The 25,209-nt window shown below is 44.2% G+C and overlaps 1 protein-coding gene across 3 annotated transcripts in view; it reads left to right on the top strand.

Annotated features, from left to right (window-relative positions):
- The first annotated feature begins 3,561 nt into the window (after positions 1-3,561).
- Positions 3,562-25,209, top strand: part of cep112 (centrosomal protein 112) — a 286,047-nt gene continuing 264,399 nt past the window's right edge. For 2 of the 3 annotated variants that reach the window (XM_055653750.1, XM_055653748.1), the window contains exon 1: positions 3,562-3,734. The gene's annotated coding sequence lies outside the window, so the exon portion shown is untranslated. Of the gene's footprint in view, positions 3,735-5,116; positions 5,268-25,209 lie in introns of all 3 variants that reach the window. The other variant, XM_055653749.1, reaches the window with a different exon arrangement.

The raw sequence follows: 25,209 nt of genomic DNA, 5'->3' as shown, positions 1-25,209 counted from the left end.
TCACAGCATCAATTGCACTTTGGTTGACATGTGAAATCATCATGAATTTTAAAATCTGTCTTAATTAATGAAGCGGGCGGCGCGACCGACGTCGCAGCGGCCTCTGCAGTCTGTCTGTGTATTTTTTATTTTTTTGTCCTGTTGAGGGTTTAGTTCGTAGCGGGTTTTTAAATGTGTATATGTGGGGGGTGGGGGAAACTTTTAAATCTCTTCCCTGCATGGAGACCCGACCTTTTCCCTGTCGGGTCTCCGTTGCCGTTGGGGCCTAGCGCCGTGGAGCGGCCTCCAACCGGAACGACCTGGAGGCTCAAGTCACGGAGCCTGTGGAGTTATGGAGCTGCGGACCTACCTCCGTGGAGCTGTGGAGCTGCGGAGCTACCTCTGTGGAGCTGGCCAGCTGTGGAGCGTGGAGAGCTGCGGTGGCGCACTGCTGCGACCCGACTCCGGTGGATGGTGACACCGGGAGCTCGCGTGTCCCCGGTGGAGACTGCTTTGCAACGGCGACTTCTCCCGCCCGAATTGACCTGGGAGCGGGGCCTTACAACGCCCGGCGCGGCTTTAATTTGCCGCGGACTTGCTAGCGCCCGCGGGGGGCTCCAACACCAAGACCTGGGGCAGGGCCTTACATCGCCCGGCGTGGCTTTGAGTGTCCGCGGACTTGCTAGCGCCCGCCGGGTGCTTTGACCTCGACTTCGGGAGAGGAATGGAGAGCAGGGGAGAGACAAGACTTTGCCTTCCATCACAGTGAGGAGGAGACTCACTGTGATGGATGTTTGTGTAAATTGTGTTGGTGTGTGTCTTGGTTCTTTTCTTGTATGGCTGCAGAAACCAAATTTTGTTTGAACCTCATGTGAGGTTCTAGGATATTTGGATCAATACTCTATTTTTTCACAAATCTGTGTTTCATCAGTGTGACCATACTTGTGCATATGACAATAAATTAAACTTGACTTGACTCTTGTTTGACTTGGCCTGCTTGAAACTGGTAGGGGAAGAAAAACATTTTGCTTTACCTTTCCAACATATTTATGGTTCTTCAGCACCTTGCCAAATGGCTACTCTTCCTTCATCAGGTGGCACAGTGGTGCAATTAGTAGAAATGCTGCAATTCCATCACAGTCAATGACAGGAACATATGGAATGTTTTAGAGTAGTGGGATCTAGGAGTGCAGGTGCATAGCCGTTTGAAAGTGGCACCCCTGATTCTCTTGAATTTTTGGCGTGTTGCTGGTGTCATTTCAATGTGAAGATTGATGCAAAAATCTAATTAAGTTTGATTAACAATTTTTTGTTCCCCAGTACTCTTTCTCCAGGGTCATTTTCCAATGGTCCAATGTTCATTCCAAGCTGAGTTACTTCAGAACTTTGTGTTTTTACACAAGTATTGTTTGGTTATCGGTATATATAAATATGACAAAGGCTTCGATGAACACCTTCGCTCAGTCTGCCTAGGCCTATGTGATCTTCCAGTTGCCAAACACTTTAATTCCCTCTCCCATTCTGACTTTTCTGTCCTGGGGTTCCTCTACTATCAGAGTGGGGCCCAACGTAAATTGGTGGAACTGCACCTCATATTTAGCTGGGGCAGTTTACAACCCAGCAGTATGAATTGTGAGATTCAAAAATCACAAATGCTCTTGAGACAAATTCAGACAAAGAAGTGTTTTTATTAATCTCACAACTTGGGGGCTCGTTTCCGAGATCCAATACTCTGGACAGCTGACGGGAGTAGACGGACGAAGGGAAGGTGCACCCTGCTGAGTTCAGCGGTCTCAGACTCCTTGCTTGCCGTCAGCTGTTTAAGCAGTAGTATCCGGACCACACAGAGACTCGGCAAAGAAGTGGAAGTAGTTGGAAATCGCGAAAAATCAATCGAGCAATTCCAGTGCATGGAACCCAGGTAGGAAAATGACTATTAAGTACTTCCTGGGCGATTGAGAATGATGAACACGTATTAAGAATATATAAGACCTTGTACGGGCAAGGCAGATATGATGAACACGTATTAAGAATATATAAGACCTTGTACGGGCAAGGCAGATATGATGAACACGGTATTAAGAATATGATTATGATAAATAAGGTAATTAAACACGGTGTTAAGAAAAAGGGAGGGGAAAGGCTGTAAGCCAAATCCCCGCATTCTGCCCAATAGTCCGTTGGGGCAAATGCAGAGCCGGAGGGGGCCAAAATACCCAAGGGAAAGAGAAGACAGGGGCCGGGGTGGACGAAGATCACCCGGCCAACAGGACGGGGAGTCAAAGGGCAGAAGGGGAAGATAAGAAGTTTGGTAGAAATTAGACCCCTGAGGGAGGTACCTAGGAGAGGACCCTGAGGGGGAAGGGGGTTTGTTAAATAGACTCCTTGAAGATCCTTTAGGTCTGACAAGAACAGTTAGACCAATCCTTTGATGAACACGTATTAAGAATATAGGTCTGACAAGACCAGTTAGATCAATTCCTTTTCACAGAAGGGAAAAACAAGTAGTAAAGATTATGTTGCAGGCAGTAGAAAAACAGCAAATTAGGAACAGATGGAGACAGGATGATGAGGGAGTTACTCCCGAAAGTAGCAGATAAGAAGACGGCAAAGGCCGGGGACAAGAGTGCAGGACAGGGAGAAAATATAAATTGAATAATCTATTTGAAGTAAGAACGGAACGAATGTGATTTGTATGTAAAAACCGGTTTGGAACGAATGGTTGTAAGATGAAAGGTTGGAATGAGCAAGTTGTAAAATTAATAAAAACACTTCTTTGTCTGAATTTGTCTCAAAAGCATTTGTGATTTTTGAATCTCACACTTCAAGTAACCCTTGCTTTCCCTCTCTCTCCATCCCTCCCCATCCTAGTTCTCCGACTAGTTTCACTGTCCACCCGATTAGATAGGGTAGCTAATACTATATTTCCTTGATCAGCGAGTGATTATCTGTCGTTTTCACGCCTTACCCTTCCATAATCACTAATTCCCTCTCCCTTGACTCTCACTCTAAGGAAGGGTCTCGACCCGTCACCCATTCCTTCTCCTCTCTTCACTCCAGAGATGCTGCCCGTCCCGCTGAAATACTTCAGCATCTTCGGTGTAAATTAGCATCGGTGTAAACCCAGCATAGATCCTCAGAGAGAGAGCGGCATTATGACTGCGGGATAACGGAGCACCAATGCACTGCAGTTAAAGCAGAGACAAGCGCCGATCCCGTTGTTGAAGGAACACAATAGACAATAGGTGCAGGAGTAGGCCATTCGGCCCTTCGAGCCAGCAGCGTCATTCACTGTGATCATGGCTGATCATCGACACATTTCTGCTGACTGACTGATCGGCTGAGTTACTTCAGAACTTTGTGTTTTTACACAAGTATCGTTCGGTTACATATGATAATTAAACACTCTCGATTGTTTGGCCATTAAGCACACACTCACTCACTACGAGGCTCATTTCCAATGCTCTCACCGGTAACTGGCGAGCAAAGATCTGCTGGCGAGTGAAGGCCCCGTCAGGAGATGGGTGGAGAAGGCCGGTCTCCATGGCGACCCAGGCGACAGTTGGTGAGAATGCGTCATCAGTAGGTGCCGGCGGCGCGAGCGGGTGGCGGTTTGAACGTTGGCGCCGGGTTCGGGCCTGAGCGGCGGCCGAGCGGAGGAGGAGGGAGAAGAAGAAGTGGAGGCGGCGGCGGCGGCGGCGGCAGGCAGAGAGAGGCGGCCGGGCCTCGACCACCCCGTCCCACCTTCAGCGCATGTAAGTGACCGCTTGTGCCCGGGAGGCCTGTGGCCAGCAGGATGGGTGGGAAGTCGGTTTGCTGACCACGGGTCATGTTCGCAGTCACGCCGAGGGTTTTGCAGAAGGAGATAAAGAGACATTGTTCGGGGAAGAAATGTCATAATAATAATATATTTTATTGTTATTGCACTTAAGCGCGACGAGATTTGGTATGCAGCTTCCATCCGATGTCATAACTTAAATAACTAATAAAATTTAGATTTAGATACCCCGAGAACATGGCTTGTAAAAAGAACATTACAACAGTAAAATAGTTAAAACAGTTCAAACAGACTAAAGTGCAGATGTGTCTGTGCGACTTGACCATCCGAGGGAGACAGTCCATGGGGGTGGGGGTGTGGTGGGGGGCACTCAGCAGGGCCGGTTCAGAGCTGCTTTAGCTCTGGGAATGAAGCTGTTCCTGAGTCTGGAGGTGCGGGCGTAGAAGACCTTGTAACGTCTGCCGGAGGGAAGTAGTTCGAACAGTTCATTACAAGGGTGTGAGGAGTCTTTATGGATGCTGACGGCCTTCCTGAGGCACTGTGTGTGGTAGATGCCCTCTAAGGCTGGTAGCTGTGTCCCAATAATCTTCTGCGCTCTGTGGACGACGCGCTGAAGAGCTCTCCTCTCCGCCTCCGTGCAGCTGAGATACCACACAGAGATGCCATACGTTAATATGCTCTCTGTGTGGTGTAGCGGTAGAAGGTTGTCAGCAGCTGTTGGAGCAGACCAGTCTTTTTTAATGTTCTCAGGAAGAACAGTCGTTGCTGTGCCTTCTTGACCAGCGCAGCGGTGTTGGTGGACCATGTGAGGTCCTCTGAAATGTGAGTGCCCAGAAAATTAAAGCTGACACTCTCTCCACACTGTCCCCGTAGATGGAGATTGGGGCGTATTCTCCAATATGTGACCTCCTGATGTCAATAATCAGCTCCTTGGTCTTGGAGGTGTTTAGTGACAAGTTGTTATGTACGCACCAGTCCGCCAGGTTCTGCACCATTGCTCTGTATTTTGTTTCATCACCGTTGGTGATCAGCCCAATCACTGTTGTGTTGTCTGCAAACTTGACGATGGTGTTGGTGTCGAATGCAGTAACACAGTCGTGTGTGAAGAGGGAGTAGAGCATGAGGCTCAGTACACAGCCCTGTGGTGTGCCGGTGCTCAGGGTGATAGTGGAGGACAGGTGCGGGCCCAGTCTCACTGCCTGCGGTCGTTCCGTCAGAAAATTCAGGATCCAATCGCATATCGGCGAGCTGAGGCCTAGCTGGTGGAGTTTGGTGGTGAGCTTGGTAGGGATGACCGTATTGAATGCAGAGCTATAGTCTATGAAGAGCATCCTCACGTACGTGCCCTGTCCTTTCCAGGTGAGTCAGGACAGTGTGAAGAGCCAGAGAGATGGCATCCTCTGTGGATCTATTTGCCCTGTATGCAAATTGATGAGATTCCAGTGAGGCAGGGATGCTGGATTTGATGTGGGAGAGGACCAGCCTTTCAAAGCACTTCATGGGGAATGAAGTAAGTAGCTCGTGGAAAACCCAAAGTGCTGGAGTAACTCAGCAGGTCAGGCAACATTTGCGGAGGGAATGGACCATGGGCGAACAACGTTTTGAGTCGGGGCCCTTCTTCAAATTGTAGAAGAGAGGAGAAATCTGGAAGAGAGGTGGAGGCCGGACAAAGCCTGGCAAGTGATGGGTGGATAGACACAAAATACTGGAGTAACTCAGCGGGACGGGCAGGTCTGCTGAAGAAGGGTCTTGATCCGAAACGTCACCCATTCCTTCTCTCCAGAGATGCTGCCTGTCTCACTGCGATACTGCAGCATCTTGTGTCTATCTTTGGTATAAACCAGCATCTGCTGTCCCTTCCTACACAAGTGATAGGTGAAGGGAGTTTGGTTGGTAGATGGGTGGACAATGCCCAGGGGTGAAAAGTAGATACAAGCTTTCAGAGAGTGATGGAAGAAGAATTAAATATAAAGCTAGAGGTAGGGACATAGGGGGAAGGGGGTGATTGAGGGGGGGAGAGAGTAGAAGCATAGAAAATAGGTGCAGTAGGCCATTTGGCCCCTCGAGCCAGCACTGAAATTCAATATGATCATGGCTGATCATCCTAAATCCCTGTTCTGGCTTTTCCCCATATCCCTTGATTCCCTTAGCCCTAAGAGCTAAATCTAACTATCTCTTGAAAACATCCAGTGAATTGGCCTCCACTGCCTTTTGTGGCAAAGTATTCCACAGATTCACAACTCTCTGGGTGAAAAAGATTTTCCTCATCTCAATCCTAAATGGCCTACCCCTTATTCTTAAACTGTGACCCCTGGTTCTGGATTCCCCTGACATCAGGAATAATTTTCCTGCATCTACCCTGTCCAATTCTCTAAGAATTTTATATGTTTCTATAATATACCCTCTCATCCTTCTAAATTCCTCTCATCCTTCTAAATTCAAGCCCAGTCGACCCATTCTTTTATCATTCATTAGTCCCACCATCCCAGGAATTAACCTGGTGAACCTATGCTGCACTCCCTCAAAAATGTCGTTCCTCAAATTAGGAGACCAAAGGTGCACACAATACTCCAGGTGCGGTCTCACCAGGGCCCTGTACAACCGCAATAGGATCTCCTTGCTCCTAATCTCAAATCCTTTTGCAGTCTGAAGAAGGGTTTCGACCCAAAACGTTGCCTATTTCCTTCGCTCCATAGATGCTGCCTAACCCGCTGTGTCCAGCATTATTGTCTACCTCCTTTTGCATGACTTGGATTTGTTCACTGCCTGCTGTGTGTGCATGCTTACTTTCAGTGACTGATGTACAAGCACGCCCAGGTCTCGTTGCACCTACTTTTCTCCGAATTGGACAACTTTCAGATAATAATCTGCCTTCCGGTTCTTGCCACACGTGGATAACCTCGCTTTTATCCACATTATACTGCATCTGCCATGCTTCTGCCCACTCACCCAACTTATCCAAGTCGCCCTGCAGCCTCATAACATTGTCCTCGCAGCTCACACGGCCGCCCAGCTGTCAAAGTTTGTTTCTTAAAAGCAGATAGCAACAAAAACTTTTAAAGGTAAAACCATGGCAATCTTTAATTGATTCGTCAGATGGGAGTGGCAATCCAGTTCTGTAACTGAGTTGCACTCCAAAATCAAGGATTTTCAACTCTACAACCTGATTGCTCTCCTTCAGCTGCTGTGTGATGGAAGCGAGATGGTCATTTTCAGACTGGGCATTGGTGAGCACATTTCTCAATTGTTTCAGCTCAGTCTGTAGCTCCGGGATAAGCTGCCACCTTTTTCTGGTTACTTTAAGAACCTGTGGTAATGGATCCATCTTGGTCAGTGTTATAAACGTAAGGACAGTTGTCAGCCTTATTCAGGAAGTCTTGGTGCAGGGGTGTTTCCCCAAGTCCAGCTCATCTTGGCCAACCTCAGGAAAAAAATAGCGTCAAAAGCCCCATTGTCCTTTCTTGTTTCTCCTCCATTTACAATATCCGATGACTCCAACAGGAATAATCTTCAATCTTCACGGCGGTTGGTGTCGTGGTAACACCTGGTACAGTCCCCTCCAACATAGTCCCAATTTTGTCCGATCCCGGTAGTATGGACTGTGTCTGTGTTCAACTGGCTTCTGCATGTTCAACCCCTGTGAATGCAAGACTGACATGGTGGTGCTTAATTCATTGCTGTGGGCCTGTCAGTCATAACGAACTTCCACACTCTTTAGTGTCCTATTTATTCCCTCCACTAATCCAAAATTCTACTGATGGTGGGGGATGTTGGATCACTCTAATTACCTATAAGGCGGGCAAATTTTGTGAACTATGACTGGGAAGTTTGAAAAAGTCGTCTTCTGTTGGAGGGAGAATTTACAATGAACAAAGGCAGTAGTTTAATGTAATTGTAGGTGTGCTAATGTTCAAAATGGGAGTGGTCTGAGCTGTGATTGGACAGTGATCCAGATTGTGATTGGCCACCTCCCCCTACAGACAGGGTCGCCATTGCCAGACATAGGGTCTCGAGAGGATCTCGAGAAGACTTCCTGGTACCGGGTTTGTTCTCCGAACTCTTATCAGCGTTTTCTTTCTCTGCCTTAGCCCTTATCTCCTATTCCTCTGCCCACTGGCATTCCATCCGAAGTACTTTCCATTCTTTTAATAGTACTGTCTTTATTCCACAATTCGATTCTTCTTTTACAGGCATAATCCATCTAACTACCCCTTGTTCTATGAAACAAATAACACATGTGTTGTACAGCCGTCTTTCCATCACTCTTATGCAAATTATTTACATGTTTATCAAATCACCAAATCACTTCTTAGTACACAAATTGTTACAAACTTTTTCAGCCTGTTATGCCCAATCCCTTATTTGTAAACCTTTGCAGTCTATAAAGCCAAATCTGGCTGCACTCTCCGTTAGCAAATTCACAACAGTCTTTTCAAAACACTGTCTCTTCAAGACGTATTGTCTTTTCAATACAAGGTACACAAAAATGCTGGAGTAACTCAGCGGGTGCAGCAGCATCTATGGAGCGAAGGAAATAGGCAACATTTCGGTACGAAACCCTTCTTCAGACATTTTTGTGTACCTTCCTCCATAGATGCTGAGTTTCTCCAGCATTTTTGTGTACCTTCGATTTTCCAGCATCTGCAGTTCCTTCTTAAACGTCTTTTCAATACACATCTTTTCAAGACGCCTTGTCTTTCCAATACAAAATTAGTGACAAAAACTTTGTAGTCTGCCGTGTCCAATCCTTTAATTGTGACAAAACCTCTTTAGTCTGCCGTCCCCAATCCTTACTCATTTCCATTACACAAGCCAATCCTTTACACAAGAGGTTTTACCTTCGCTGTCTGCTTCTAAGGATCTTGTCTGGAACCAGGCTAACCTCAGACTGAGGGACCTTAGTTGTTTAGCGGGAGCTTCTTTGGAAGGCCAGACTCAAAGGGTCCGACTAGAGCTCAGTTTTCTCCCCTTCAGATCCCGGCTGAAGGGGAGAAAACTCAGTCATCTGTTGCTGGTCCCAGCTAGATCCCTGCAGACTACAGCCAAATGGCAAAGTTTGTTTCTTAAAAGCAGATGGCAACAAAAACTGTTAAAGGTAAAACCATGGCAATCTTTAGTTGATTCGTCGGATGTGAATGGTGATCTACAATGAGCACAAACGTTGCTCAGTGCTTCTCGGGCTCCCACTCTCAGAACAAAGGCGAGTTAACACAATTATACATTTTTCTTATCAGTAAAACACTCCTACCAAGTCTGAATATGGCATGACTGAAAGATTCTGTAGCCTTTCAGAAGGTAGGAAGGCTGGGTCCAAATCAAACTCATCCAATAACAAGTTATTACTTATCTCTGGAGTGTCAGCTATTTTTTCAATCTTGGCTTCTTTATGGCCTTGAATGAAGCACATGTTATTACTGCAGGCTGCCATCTTAATGTCTTTATTGAAAAGACAACCTGTCCTCCATATTGTGTTCATTCAATTTACAAAGTCATTCAGACTTGGCACCGAGCCGTTCTTTTGTTCTACTGGATCATGCTTTTGTAGAAGAACGACTACATTTTAGATTTGACTATTAGCTCTTTCACAGCTTTGTTTCATCTGCAAACAGATGTTTATTTAATTTATTTGTCTAAATCGTTAATATATATTGTAAACGACTGGAGTCCCAGCACTGAGCCTTGCGGCACCCCACTAGTCTGCCTGCCATTCTGAAAAGAACCCGTTAATTCCTACTCTTTGCATCATGTCTGCCAACCAATTCTCTATCCATGTCAATCGTGGTCGTGGCTATCCCTCAAGGTCGAAGGCGATGGTCTACGTTCTGTTGTTTTTATGTTCTGGACTCTCAGGTGGCTTATGAGCCCAATCCTGGCTTTGAAAATTATTCAACATTCAGGACAGGTAATTCCAGATGGCAGACCGGGCTTTGGTTGTTGCTGCCTCTCTTTCCGTTTTCTCTTTTCTTCTAATTCTGTGCATCTCTTGGCTTCGAAGATCGCTGTTCCTTTTTGGATGATGGCTCGCCAGAGTTTCCTGTCCTTGGCATTTGTGTCCCTATAGTCGATGTCGATTGCACATTTCTTCATGCTGGCTTTTAAGGCGTCTTTGAATCTCTTTTGTCTGCCTCTTTTCCATTTACCTTCTTTAAGCTAGGTGTAGAAGGTTTGCATTGGTAGATGCTCGTCTTCCATCCGAACAACATGACCGACACATCTTAGTTGGTTCTTGATGATGAAGGCTTCGATGCTAGATGTTTTCGCTTCATTCAGTACGCTGACATTGGTTCTGATGTCTTCCCTGCTGATTTTTAAGCTGCTTCGAAGACATCATTGATGGAACTTTTCAAGTGTTTTCAGATGGCGTCAGTATGGTGTCCAGGTTTCTGATGCATACAGGAGCGTTGGAATCATCACTGCCTTGTACACTAACATTTTGGTGTCGGTTTGGATGTCACGATTTTGAAAGACTCGTTCGAAGAAGTCCAAAAGCTGTTCCAGCACACTTAAGACGACATTGGATCTCGTCATCAAGATCGGTATTGGAGGAGAGGTGACTTCCAAGGTACGGAAAATGATCCACGTTTTCTAGAGTTGTTTCACCAAGTTGAATTGACGGTTCTTTCCGATCTGTCAGTTGGTGACGATTGGTACATAATACCCTACCCCTAATACCATGTGCTCTAACTTTGCATTCTAATATCTTGTGTGGAACCTTGTCAAAGGCTTTTTGAAAGTCCAGATAGACCGCATCCACTTGCTCTCCCTTATCCGTTCTAGTTACATTCTCAAAAAATTCCTAAAGATTAGTCGAGCATGATTTCCCCTTCATAAATCCATGCTGACTTTGACGGATCCTGTCACTGTTTTCCAAATGCACTGCTATAACATCTTTAATAATCGACTCCAGCATCTTCCCCACTGCCGATGTAAGGCTAACTGGTCTACAATTCCTTATTTTCTCTCTGCCTCCTTTCTTAAACAGTGGAGTACCCTTCAGAATTGGCTACCCTTCAGTCCATAGGAACTGATCCAGAGTCCAAAGAACATTGGAAAATGATCACCAATGCATCCACGATTTCTAGGGCCACCTCCTCGAGTACTGTGGGATGCAGACCATCAGGGCCTGGGGATTTATCTGCCTTCAGTCCCAACATTTTATCTAACACCATTTTCTGATGCAGTATAACTGGAGAAATGGTGTGCACTGGGATGGGGGCACAGGATGGAAAGAGGGGAAAAGGAGGGAAGATGTTGTTACTTAAAATTGGAGAATTCAGCGTTCATACCATTAGGTTGTATGCTACCCAAGTGGAATATGAAGTGACGAGGAAGCCCAGGCTGTAGCTTGTGATTGTCTTTGGGGAAAGAAGTTGACACAGAAATAGTGGTAACACAACTGTTCTAAAGTATTGGAATAGCCAAAATAAATGAGGATTAGTTTAAAATAGTATTGTGGAAGTTAATGGAACTGATGTAATCATACCCTAGACCTGATCAACTGGGGTTTTGAAGTAGGTAACCGAAGATGCTCCAAAAAGTTCCATTAGTGGAGCTCTTCTTCAGGACAAATTGCTTAACATGTATCGTTATGGTTCTGAGCGAAGTACCCCCAAATCCTCTGATTTTGAGTTGCAACTTGTTTGCTGATGCATACAAGAGGATGGGCCTTACATTTGATGTCTGCGAGATGCATCCTCTACCTACATGCCTTTATTGTACAGTACTGCCCTCCAACAAAGATTTGTGATCAGACCCTGGAAAATATGGAACATTTCTCAGCAAAAGCAGACACCCGTGAAATCAGTTGTTGTATGCATGTGATATTTTGACTATCTCTGCAAACTTTTCCAAATCCACTGGAAGGATAAGTGAACCAATGTCATTGTCCTCCCCCAGCTAACATCTCTAGTATTGAGGCCCTAATTTAATTAATTTGACTCGTATAGGCAGACCTCATTCACATGCTTGATACCAATTGCTGAACAGACACTTTATTCTGAATGTTGACACATGTATAGATTACCAAGCAGCATAAAGACACAGGAAATGATTCAAGGTCATTCTCAAACTTTCCACGTGGAAAATGCAACAAGCCCATTGACTTGAGAATCCCTGGCTGCAGAAAAAGGAGCTTTTGGCATGTCATTGGGATCATGAGACAATATTTCTGAAGCATAAGAAATCAGAAGTGTAAGCAAACTTCCTTTTGTAGAAAGGAAATTATGTTTGATAGATCTGTTAATTCTTCACGTTACAACTAACATAATATAAGAGATTAGAATGCAATGTTTTGGGAATAATTTATTATGATGGATTGAGGATATTCTGGCAATAGAAGATGCACAGGACAGAAAGGTCAGTAGGGGAATGCCCCCTTCTTTCACCCTAGACATTTTGCCAGTTCCACCGTTCTCCACATTGTTTTCCTCTTGAGATCACACCTTCCCTAGCTTGCCAGACAGCTTGAGGTCATTTGTGGTTGGCCCCGATTGATCCTGGTCTTTGCTCACCTCTAGTTTTTCACCCCTCACACCCTCTACTTTCAGTCTGAAGATGGGTCCTGACCCATAACTTTGTTAAACTGAGTTATTTTGTCAATCTAAAGTCAACTTGACTCAAATGCTTGTAGTTCTTGAAATCGATTCTTTATTCAGCTGAGACTAGTCTCTGAACCTTCCAACACAGAGAGCTGACTTTGATAGAACTCATGGCATTTATATAGATATTAGACATTTCAGATACAGAGGGTATGACAAGCTAGTAACCAATCATCTGTGTCCTTCTGGTGATTTACAACAACAGTCACATGATTCCCCCCCCCCCCCCCCCCTTCCCTGGCCTCATCTTACAACCTTTGTTTGCCTGTGGTATAACTTTGCTTAGAATTATTTTATTTCAACACAGCAAAACCCTAGTAGGCTCAATTATCATAGACCACTCCTCAAAATATAAGATACATATGTAATACAATGATCACACGTCACACCCACTTCCCATACAGTTTAAAATACTATTACCTATGTATTAAAACATTAATTATATGAGTTTGCTGAATTACAGTTTCTAATTTCAAAATCCACACACACCTCCCAACCAAGCATACATTCGTCGTAAATCTGTCAACTTAATGAATAAGTGTTTGGTGCAAGGATACAACTTCATTTTAATTTGCAGCCCTTTGCCTGCTATCTAGAAGCCGGATTTCCAATCTCACTACAAGGTCTTTTAACAAAGGTAGATTCACAACTCGGACCATTACATCAGAATTACATCTGCTTCTTCGACTTTCTATAAACATAGGAAGGTCACATATCCATCAATCTGATTCTCTTCCTCTCCAAGCAACTGTAAATGTACGATCCTTTATCTCAACCTAATTATAATTTAACTTAGCCAAAGCTAAATTAGAGTCTATTATCTATCAGCCTTGAATTCTGTCTCAAGCTCAGCATAAACCTCACAGCTCAAGAATGTGCTGTAGAGAAAGAGCAGATGACCTCTGGCCTAAAAAGAGGCCCTATTTAGCTATCCATTCTTCAACACAAAATCATATCAAATATAATTTCCTCCAGCGATATAATTGCCTCAAAGCAATAAACTAAGCTATGCAGGATCAGATTATTGTTTCTGAAATGTTTTTATTCATCTGTTCGCTGTATGTGTCTCTTTGCACTTTATTTCTCTAGGACACATGTGTTTCTGAAAACCTTTAACTTTTTTTTTTGCAAATTACTTGGCTTATATAAAAGTCACAATCCGAGCGGATCTATTATATAATATTTCCTCAACGTCACCCACCTTTTTTCTCCAGAAATCCTGCCTGATCCGCTGAGTTACTCCAGCGCCATGTGTCTATCTTTGGTATAAACCAAATTCTGCAGTTCCTTGTTTTTGCATATAGTTATACAGTTCAGTATCTTGGAGATAGTCCCGTACCCCTCTAAACCTCTCTTATTCATACATCTGTTTAAATGTTTTTGAAAAGTCATAATTGTATCCGCCTCCAGAGATGTAACGGGTACAATCTTGACTACCCACTGAGTGAAAAAGAATGCTATGATGTGATGGTGTTGGAGAGGGTCCAGAGGAGGTTTACGAGAATGATTGTGGGGATGATTGGATTAATGTATGATGAGCTTTTGGCACCACTGGGCCTGTATTCACTGGAGACTGGTTGAAGCTAGACCTCATTGAAACATACTGAATAATGAAAGGCCTGGATAGAATGGATGTGGAGAGGATATTTCCATTAGTGGTGGAGTCTAGAATTAGAGGGCACAGCCTCTGAATAAAAGGACGTACCTTTGGAACGGAGGTGAGAAATTTCTGTAGTCAATGAGTGGTGAATCTGTGGAATTCATTGCCACAGTCATTGGGTATTTTTAAAGCAAATAATTGATAGATTTGTGATTAGGCAAGATGTATGGCACATACATTGAGGATCAGTTCCTTTGTTGTACTGTTCCATGTTCTATTGTGCAGATCATGATATTCCTTCCAATATTTCAGCAGCTGTTAATACTTGCCTCATTGTGCAGTGCATTCAGAAAGTATTCAGACCCCTTCACTTTTTTCACATTTTGTTACGTTACAGCCTTATTTAAAAATGGATTAAAAAATTTTTTCCCATCAATCTACACACAATACCGCAGAATGAAGAAGTGAAAACAGGTGTTTAGAAATTTTTGCAAAGTGATTAAAAAGAAATAACTGAAAGATCACATTTACATAAGTATTCAGACCCTTTGCTATGACACTCAAAATTGTTCATCTTTTTCCATTGGTTATCCTTGAGATGTTTGTACAACTTGATTGGAGTCCACCAGTGGTAAATTAAATTGATTGGACATGATTTGGAAAGGCACACACCTGTCTATATAAGGTCCCACAGTTGACAGTGCATGTCAGAGCGAAAACCAAGCCATGAAGACGAAGGAATTGTCCCTAGATCTCAGAGACATGATTATGTCGAGACACAAATCTGGGGAAGGGTATAAAACATTTTCTACAGCAATGTAGGTCCCGAAGAGCACAGTGGCCTCAGTCATTCTTAAATGGAAGAACTTTGGAACCACCAGGACTCTTCATAGAGCTGGCCGCCCGGCCAAACCGAACAATCTGGGGAGAAGGGGCTTGGTCAGGGAGGTGACCAATAACCCGATGATCATTCTGAAAGAGCACCAGAGTTCTTCTGTGGAGATGGGAGAACCTCCAGAAGGACAATTATATCTGCTGCACTCCACCAATTAGGCCTTTATGGTAGACAAGCTAGACGGAAGCCACTCCTCAGTAAAAGGCACATGACAGAACTCTTGGAGTTTGCCAAAAGGTACCTAAAGGACTCGGACCTTTCTCTGGTCTGATGAAACCAAGATTGAATTCTTTGGCCTGAATACCAAGCATCACGTCTGGAGGAAACCAGGCAGTGCTCATCATCTGGCCAATACCATACCTACGTGAAGCATGGTGGTAGCAGCATCACGCTGTGGGGATGTTTTTCTGCGGCAGGATCTGGGAGACTAGTCACGATCGAGGGAAAGATGAACAGAGCAAAGTACGGAGAGTTCCTTGATGAAAACCTGCTCCAGAGTGTTCTGGATCTCAGAATGGGGCGGAGGTTCACCTTCCAACAGGACAACAACCCTATGCACACAGCCAAGACAACGCAGGAGTGGCTTTGTGACAAATCTGTGAATGTCCTTGAGTGACCCAGCCAGAGCCCGGACTTGATCTCGATCGAACATCTCTGGAGGGACCTGAAAATAACTGTGCATCGACGCTCCCCACCAACCTGACAGCTTGAGAGGATCTGCAGAGAAGAATGGGTGAAATTACCCAAATTCACTTGTGCCAAGCTTGTAGTGCCTTACCCAAGAAGACTTGAGGCTGTAATCGCTGCCAAAGGTGCTTCAACAAAGTACTGAGTAAAGGGTCTGAATACTTATGTAAATGTGACATTTCAGTTATTTCATTTTAATTACTTTGCGAAAATTTCAATACACCTGTTTTTGCTTTTTTCTTATGGGGTTTTGTGTGTAGATTGATGATTAAAAAAATAATTTAATCCATTTTAGAATAAGGCTGTAACGTAACAAAAGGATGAAAAAGTGAAGGGGTCTGAATACTTTCTGATACACTGTATATACATAGATTCATCGTTGGGCTGCATTTGGAGTATAGCATGCAGTTGTGGTCGTCTCATTACCGGAACGATGTGGAGGCTTTGGAAAGGGTGTAGCGCTCGTTTACTAGAATGATGCCTGGATTAGGGGTATTAGTCACAGGGAGACGTTGGACAGATTTGGACTGTTTTCTCTGGAACGCCAGAGGTTGCGGGGAGATCTGATCGAAGCATATAACATTTTGAGAGGCGTAGACGGGGTAGAATCCTTATTCCCAGGATGGAAATATCAAATACTAGAGGGCACAGCTTTAAGCTGAGAAACAGGACAAACCTATGCTCAATTTTGAGTGTCATAGCAAATGGTCTGAATACTTATGAAAATGTGTTATTTCAGTTATTACTTTGCAAACATTTCTAAACACCTATTTTCACTTTTTTATTATGGGGTATTGTGTGTAGATTGCTGATAACAAAATGAATTTAATCCATTTTAGACTAAGGCTGTAACGTAACAAAATGTGGAAAATGAAGGGGTCTGAATACTTTCTGAATGCACTGTATGTAACCAGGATCAGTTGGCCCATTTCTCATTGCCCATGATGGCCAAGAAGCCCATTTTGTTCTCTTCCAGATTTGCATAAATTTGTATTACTTGAATTGAAATTCTCAACTGCTGGTGAAATTTGAATGTGTTCCCAGATCCCTTTTCCCTGTAATGCTATCATATCCCATGACCTAATGTTAGTCCAACAAAGCATGCATAGAAATCGCTGGTCTTGCAGATTATTTATTTTTAGTTTTGAACTACCTTGCATACATACTAATTTCTTTTTTCAGCTCTTCCCTCCTACTAAGTGTATCTTTAGCTTTGTGTATTTACATCTGTCTGGTTGGTCATGAAGGTAATATGCACCTTTAATTCCATCAAATGGTATGTTGCATCGTTAATACATCATCCTGAGGATGTGCGTTTTTTTTCTTTGCGCTTTTGTTCCAATGTCATGATATCTTAAATACCAGGCTTCCTTGATTTTTAGATATTAAAAGGATCACAGGATTAGGAATTAAAGCAGAAAATGGCACTGAGTAAAGGATCAGCCATAATCAGCTTGAATGGTGGAGGAGGCATACTCCTATTTATTGTTTTAATTTTACTTTTGTCCCATGGTGTTAATTGTCATATATTGTCGGAACCTTGATTTTCATTTTGCGACCTATCTAATCTATCCTTTTGTAAATATTGCACGCTTTTCCTAAATTAGTTTTCGTAGATTAAGTTTAATCTTAACGTCAGCCTGCATTATTTTGTCAGTGAGATGATTGTATGGAGTCACAATGGGCATCCAGCTTTTTCTTTCTTTTGTATTTGCATTTAGAATTTTTGTGTTGGCATAAAAATCTGAACTGTTCTAAAAATAATCTGTGCTTTGCTGATCCTGAGATACAGAACAAACATTATATTGCCAAATCCCCTTAAATTGCTCCACAGAAAAATATGTTCTGCGACCATGTGGTTTTCATTTAGGGTAGACACAAAATGCTGGAGTAACTCAGTTGGTTTTTAGTTTGTCAGAGTTTATATATAGTTAAATTTGTTTTTCTATAAATATTAAATCTTAATAAGATGTGCATTTCTCACAATATTTTTTATCTAGATAGTGGGTCAAATATAATGGCACTCGCAACTTTATTGCTTGCTTGTTTATGGGGTGAATGGAGAATGCTCTGAAAAGTTGAAAGCTGCACAACAATGTGAAAATATGTAGCGAAAACTGTAACAAGAGAGGAAATACTTTGTAAAATTTCTCCATTCGATCTCCAAACCCTGCTTTAGTTTGGAGGGTGTGGAAAGAATTTAAGATCATTGACTTCAATGATGAAACCTTACTTTTCTTCCTTTTAATCCCTGGTACCTGAATCCCGCCCGGAAGGTTGAATGCCCCTCCCCCCACGTGTAGAATTTTTCACATAAGGATAAAGGCCAAATATATCTGTTTTTGCTGTAAAACGGTCTAAATAGATTAATGTCAGCTGAGCTATTTTTATTTTATTTATCCATGAACCTGCTCAAATGTCTTTAGAATTTTGGAATTGTAACCTCGCTCACTGCTTCCTCTTGTAGCTCATTCCATACATCAACCACCCTATGTGTGAAAATAAACCTATGGCCTGACTGTGCCAGAGACCCGGTTCGATCCTGACTATGGATGCTGTCTATATGGAGTTTGTACGGTTTTCTCCCGGTGTTGCAGTTTCCTCCCACATTCCAAAGATGTGCAGGTTTGTAGGTTAATTGGCTTCTGTAAATTGTCCCTAGGGTGTAGGATAGAACTAGTGTGCAGGTGATTGATGGTAGGTGCTGACTTGGTGGGCCGAAGGATCTGTTTCTGCTCTATATCGTTAAGCTCGCAGCTCCCCTTGAAGTCTTTACCCTTCTCTCCTCTAGTTGTAGACTCCCTATCTTGGGAAAAGACTCTGACCATTCTCTGCCCCTCATATTAGAAACCTCTATAAAGTCACCCAGCAATCTCCTTTGCTTCAGGGAAAACAGTCCTGTTTTATCCACTTTAAACTCCATCTTTTCAGTCTCAGCAACATTTTGCAAGTCTTTTCTGCACCCTCTCTAACTTAAAAAATGGCAACCCTATTTCATCTTGGCCAGTTTTGGCATTTGTTCAGTTCTCTTGTTTTGGACTGAATTAAAATTTGGTATTCTACTTGACCTGGTCTTCTGGCAACTGGTTGTTTTCAGCACAGACTGACTATTTGCTTTTGGGCCTTCATTGGTCATTTGTATGTGACCATTTTGATTCTCTCTCCAGGCAGCCTGGCATCCTCCACTCTGGAAAGCTCACCTCATCTAAAATTCTGCTATTCGTATCTAAGTGTGAAGTTATTAATGTTGCAATCTTCTATGGCTTGTCATTGCTTTTTTGGAGTGCTGTTTGGACAGAACTTTGCGATGATTTTCTATATTCAAAAGTACTTTAAAAAAGAGCAGATTCTCTTTGGAGTAATTTTTATGAGGATTTATCAATACAGTGTTTGTTCTGCATCACATGATCTGTAAAAGCACGCACATGTTTTTGGAACTGCTGCTGGAATTTTAAAGCCAGCACAAATGTCCAGATGCAAGGAATTGGTAATGCATCATTTCTGATCAGTTCTGTTTTATTGTCTTACATGGCCGTCCGAAGGGGGGGTGCGTTGGGTGCGACCGCACCCCCCTTTTTTTGCCAGAGTAAAAAAAATCCCGAAGGAAAAAAAAATCGGGGGGGGGGGGGGGGGGAAAACGGGAAAAAAATCAGCGTTTCCGCTTTGTTGGAAAAGCTCCCGAAATTCTGGTTCCGCCCGCTGGATGATTTGGGAGAAAAAAATGCGGCCATCCGCGCCTGCGCAGTTGCGGAAGCGACGCTAAATGATGCTGTCTCTCCGCACGTGCGCAGTGGGCCCGGGCGGGATCAGACTGTCATTTGCACATTTGGAATATTGCGTTGCAGGAGGGGTCTAATCTGGCCCTTGAGTTAAAGGAGTGCCCATTTCTCTGGGGTGCAGGTTGCAGGGTGCGGTGTCTGCCCGCCCGGTCCAGCATCTCCATCTCCCGTCGCCGGAATCTGAACCCAGCGGTTGTAACCCCAACACCAGACGCCGCTGCGGCCGGGTCCAAGCCATCTTCCCCCAATGCCACCCCCGCTGGGCCCAGGCCATCCCCGCTGGGCCAACGCCACCTCCGCTAACTCGCGCTGGATCAACGCCACCCCCGCTGGGCCCACCCCACCCCCGCTGAACCCACACCACCCCCGCTGACCCACGCCACCCCCCACTGACCCACGCCACCCCAGCCACCCCCGCTGGACCCACGCCACCCCAGCTGACTCCCGCTGGGCCAACGCCACCTCCGCTGACCCCCGCTGGGCCCGCGTCACCCCCGCTGACCCCCGCTGGGCCCACGTCACCCCCGCTGGGCCCACGCCAGCCCCCGCTGACCCACGTCACCCACCAGAAAGAAGGGGGGGAGAGGGGAAGGAGAGGGGAGAGAGGAGGGGGAGGGAAGAGGGAAAAAAGAGGATTATCTTTAGTGAGATTGCAAGATTAAGGTAAGTTTTAGAGCTATTATATTTTTTCCTCCATATGAATAATTTTAATCAATATCAAATAATATCAAACAATTGGAACTGCTTTCTTTTCCTTGATAACATTACTGAAAAATATGAATTCCATAGTTTGTGACATAAATAAACATTTTAATGGGATCATTATATACAGGTAACATTTCCATTTTGAGATGGGGGGGGGGGGGGGGGGGGGGGCAAATATGCGTCAAGCCGATAGCCTAATTGATAAAGAGTTAAAAGATAGCCTAATCGATAAAGAGCTGAGAAGAAGAATCAGAGCTGCCAAGAAAAGGTACTATGAGAAGTTGAGGAGCAAGTTCTCAGCTAGTGACTCTTCTTCAGTTTGGAAGGGCATGCAAGAAATCACCAGCTACAAGAGGAAATCCCCCCCGCTCTTCGGACAATCGTCAGCTGACGAACAACCTGAATAAGTTTTACTGCAGGTTTGAAAATCCGAAACGTAACCCTGGTACCCCTTCCCCAATAAACACAGCCAGACTCCAGTCTGCAAAGAATGGACCCTGCACCCTCTCCTTCCCATTCACCACTTCACACCTACTTAAGGCAAGACTCCAGTATGAAAAGAGTGGACCCTTTCCTACCCCAACCAACACTTCACACCCAATTACTCATTTTTAACCAGTCCCTGCAAAGATGTATTGTTCCTGCCTGCTTCAAAGTCACCACTCTTGTCCCTGTACTCAAAAAGGTAAGGATTACTGGTCTTAATGATTACAGGCTTGTCGCACTGACCTCTGTCGTGAAGACCCTTGAAAGGCTTGTGCTGGCCAAGCTGAAAAATATCACAATCCCTCTGCTGGACCCTCTGCATTTTGCATATTGGGCCAATAGATTTGTGGATGACGCAGTCAATCTGGACCTGCACTTCATCCTCCAGCACCTAGACTGCCAGGGGACCTATGCGAGGATTTTGTTTGTTGATTTTAGCTCTGCATTCAACCCCATTGTGCCAGAGCTACTATGCTCCAAACTTTCTAAGTTGACTGTGCCTGAACCCTTCTGTCGGTGGATCACCAGCTTTCTGACAGACAGGAAGCAGCATATAACCATATATAATAACCATATAACAATTACAGCACAGAGGCCATCTCGGCCCTTCAAGTCCATTCCGAACACTTATTTTCCCCTAGTCCCATCTACCTGCACTCAGACCATAACCCTCCATTCCTTTCCCATCTATATACCTATCCAATTTATTTTTAAATGATAAAATCAAACCTGCCTCCACCACTTCCACTGGAAGCTCATTCCACACAGCTACCACTCTCTGAGTAAACAAGTTCCCCCTCGTATTACCCCTAAACTTCTGTCCCTTAATTCTCAAGTCATGTCCTCTTGTTTGAATCTTCCCTACTCTCAATGGGAACGTCAACTCTCTATCCCTCTCATCATTTTAAAGACCTCTATCAAGTTCCCCCTTAACCTTCTGCGCTCCAAAGAATAAAGACCTAACTTGTTCAACCTTTCTCCGTAACTTATTGCTGTAACTTAGTTGCTTAGTTGCTTAGACGGGAAAGCATATCTCCGACCCACAAACGCTCAGCATAGGAGCACCGCAAGATGCGTACTCACCCCTCTCCTCTACTCTCGATACACCAACGACTGCACCTGCACTTCCATACTCAATACCCTGACTGGTGAAGGCCAATGTGCCAAAATACATTTTGACCACCTGATATACCAGCGACACGACCTTCAAGGAACCATGCAACCATCAATCATTCCTCTGCCCACCTGGCTAATTGATCGAGATCCTGCTGCAATCTTTCACAACCATCTTCACTATATGCAAAACCACTCGCTTCTGTATCATCAACAAACTTGCTAATCTTGCCCTGTTCTGTGACGTTTTACAGAGTGCTGGAGTAACTCAGCGGGTCAGGCTAAGTATAGAGGTTGGGAGGTCGTGTTGCAGTTGCATAAGAAGGTGGTGAGGCCGCATTCAGAGTATTGTATTCAGTTCTGGGTACCATGTTATAGGAAAGATGTCATCAAACTGGAAAGGGTACAGTGAAGATTTACGAGAATGTTGCCAGGACTAGAGGGCTTGAGCTATAGGGAGAGGTTGAGTAGGCTGGGACTCTATTTCATGGAGCACAGGAGGATGAAGGATGATCTAATAGAGGTGTATAAAATCATGATTTGAATAGATATGGTTGGTCTTTTGCCCAGAGTAGGCGAATCGAGGAGCAGAGGACATAAGTTTAAGGTGAAGGACAAAGGATTTAATAGGAATCTGAGGGGTATGTTTTTCACACAAAGGGTGGTAGGTGTATGGAACAAGCTGCCAGAGGAGGTAGTTGAGTCGGGGACTATCGCAACATTTAAGAAACAGTTAGACAGGTACATGGATAGGACAGGTTTGGTGGGATATGGATCAAACGTGGGCAGGTGGGACTAGTGCCGATGGGACATGCTGGGTCGAAGGGCCTGTTTCCACACTGTATCACTCTATGACTCTATCTATCTTACCCTCTCAAACCCATTCTCCTGTCTTCTCCCCATTACCTCTGACACCCGCATCAATCAAGAATCTATCAATCTCCTGAAAAATGTCCATTGACTTGGCCTCCACAGCTGTCTGTGGCAATGAATTCCACAGTTCACCACCCTCTGAATTAAGAAATTCCTGCTCATCTCTTTCCTAAAGGAACGTCTTTTAATTCCGAGGCTGTGGCCACTGGTCCTCGACTCTCCCACTAGTGGAAACATCCTCTCCACATCCACTCCATCCAGGTTTTTACCAGGCTGGGACAGACGGCAACAGCTTCACACCGTGTCCCAAAGCTTGTGTCCTGTCCTGCATCACCCAAGGCAGCAGAGACATTATAGGAGAGGGCAAGCACCGTAACAAAGTAGCTCACGATGGTTAGGGAAACATTCAGGAATGTCTATGCATGTCACATCATGAATATTACTGAAGAACGATCTTGACCCGAAATATAATCTATACCTTTTCTCCAGAGATGCTGCCTGACTCGCTGAGTTACTCCAACACTCTGTGAAACGTCGCCTATTCATATTCTCCGCAGATGCTGCCTGACCCACTGAGTTACTCCAGCACTTTGTGTCCTTTGCTATGTTCCTTTCCCCCCATAAACCTCTCTCTGCCTTTACATGTCACTCCTCTTTCAAATCTGCTCTACTTATCTACATGCATTTTTCTTCTTAACTTTTTAGTCATGGAATGATGCAGTGTTGAAACAGGCCCTTCAGCCCAACTTGCCCACACCAACCAACATGCCCCATCTACACTAGTCCCACTCACACGCATTTGGCCCATATCCATCTAAATCTGTCCGATCCATGTAAGTGTCCAAATGTGTCTTAAACATTAGGATAGTCCCAGCCTTAACTACCTCCTTTGGCAGGTCGTTCCATACATCCAGCACCCTTCGTGTGAAAAGCTACACCTCAGATTCCTGTTAATTTCTGTAATATTGGTCATAAATTTGGTGCAAAAATGCTCCAAAATAAGGCTCAGAATGCATCAGAGAGCATCTAAAACCCCAGAGCTTCCAGGGCCCTTAAGCGGGCCCTGGACCCTGGCCCTGGCATAGAAGGATTTCTAGCTTCGTGCACATTATTTCACATTAAATTTTTTGTAATCCTGTCATGCCACCCCCCTTTTTGGAAAACTTCGTACGGGCCTGTATTAGTATACATAAGATAGGAATCCAGCTGGAGCAAGGGTATGTTGCTTTTAAAGAGCATAGGTACCTTGAATTATCTTGTGTAAACTGGTAAATGGTGGAATCCAATTGTAGTCACTGGCAAGAGCTTGTGACGCCTATAACTCGCTGCTGCTCTCTGCTGGTAGAATCTCACCCCTAGTATAGTATTTAAAGTCTGAGATATCAATGCTATTAAAGTGCAGTGGGCCAGATTGATCTAACACATCTGTCAACTGCATTTGTTAATAAATTGCCTTTATTAACATTGTGGTCTCTTTGCTCTTGCCATAGCTTGATCTCACCAATAGCAAATTACAATAGATATTTGAAGTGTGATTTGCATGTTGTAAACCATGCAGATATCATGCAGCTGCTTATCAAATTGCTTCCTGGATATGAGCTTCAATTAAAAGAAAATATGAGGATTTTTTAAAAAAAGCAAAGGAGATGGCAGGATGAGCACAAAGTTTGAACATTTTATAATCTTGCAGAATACATCACAACACAGAAATTGTGAAGTGTAAAAAGATGCTGAAATGGGACCAAGGAAATGGATTGGATATCTTTCATTAAATAACTGCCACTACTGTGTGTTTAAATCTGTAATGTTGCAATACCAAGTTAAATATGTGCAAACCAGTGTCAATTTAGCATTTGATGATTTATTTGTGTCATAATACTGAGATGTTATAGAGATCCATTAAATCAACTGTTGAAGGCTGGATAGAAGTCTGAGATCATGTTTCTATTGTGTTAGGGCCTGGTGTGGTTTAGAGTGCTGGGAGGCCAAATCAAATATGGTCTTCTGATTCACAGATGGGGTGGAAACCAAAACTAATATTTACGAAAACCTTCCTTTGGGTTTGTATGTTGTGCTTTGATAAGAAGGAATGTTTATTCATATTATCGTGATCGCTCTGGAATCAAAAAATACTTTTTCTTGTTAATCAAAGTGATGATTCTCTTCATAAATTAAGTCTCAAGCATGTTGGATCTTTTAATGTGGAATCAAACTCTCTTGTGGCATTCACAGTGTCTCGCCCCTGATTTATAAGGTACCAATATATTTCACTCATGATCCCACAGATGAGCACCAGGCGTAAATCTCGCACGCCATTTCTGATTTCATCACTTCTGGCTGTCTACTTTCCACAGCCTCCAACCTTATAGTTTCTCAGCCCCGCACACCCCGGTTTTTCCTTCGCTTGCCCAGGTCATAGGTCACTCATGATAAACATTCTCGGCAGCTGTGCTGCTGCATGTATACAGACCTGCGTTTCATCTGTAGTCAGGATCGAACCAGAGTCTCCGGCGCTGCAAGCGCTGTTAAATTGCTACTGGACCATCCCCGTCCGCTCCCAAGTGTCCCATCCCAGTCTGGGGGCGGCTGGAGATGTCTGGGGTGACCCCGGGCTGACGGGGCATCGGCCCGGAGCGGCGGCGGCCCAGGCTTACAGCCAGCGCGGAGAAGAAGAGCTAACTCCAGCTCAACTCTGCTTGTCCCGCCGGGTTAAACGA

Source organism: Leucoraja erinacea, chromosome 23 (assembly GCF_028641065.1).
Source record: "Leucoraja erinacea ecotype New England chromosome 23, Leri_hhj_1, whole genome shotgun sequence".
Classification (NCBI taxonomy): domain Eukaryota; kingdom Metazoa; phylum Chordata; class Chondrichthyes; order Rajiformes; family Rajidae; genus Leucoraja; species Leucoraja erinaceus.
Note: the sequence above shows the minus strand (reverse complement) of the source record. Positions and strands in the feature narration are given on the sequence as shown.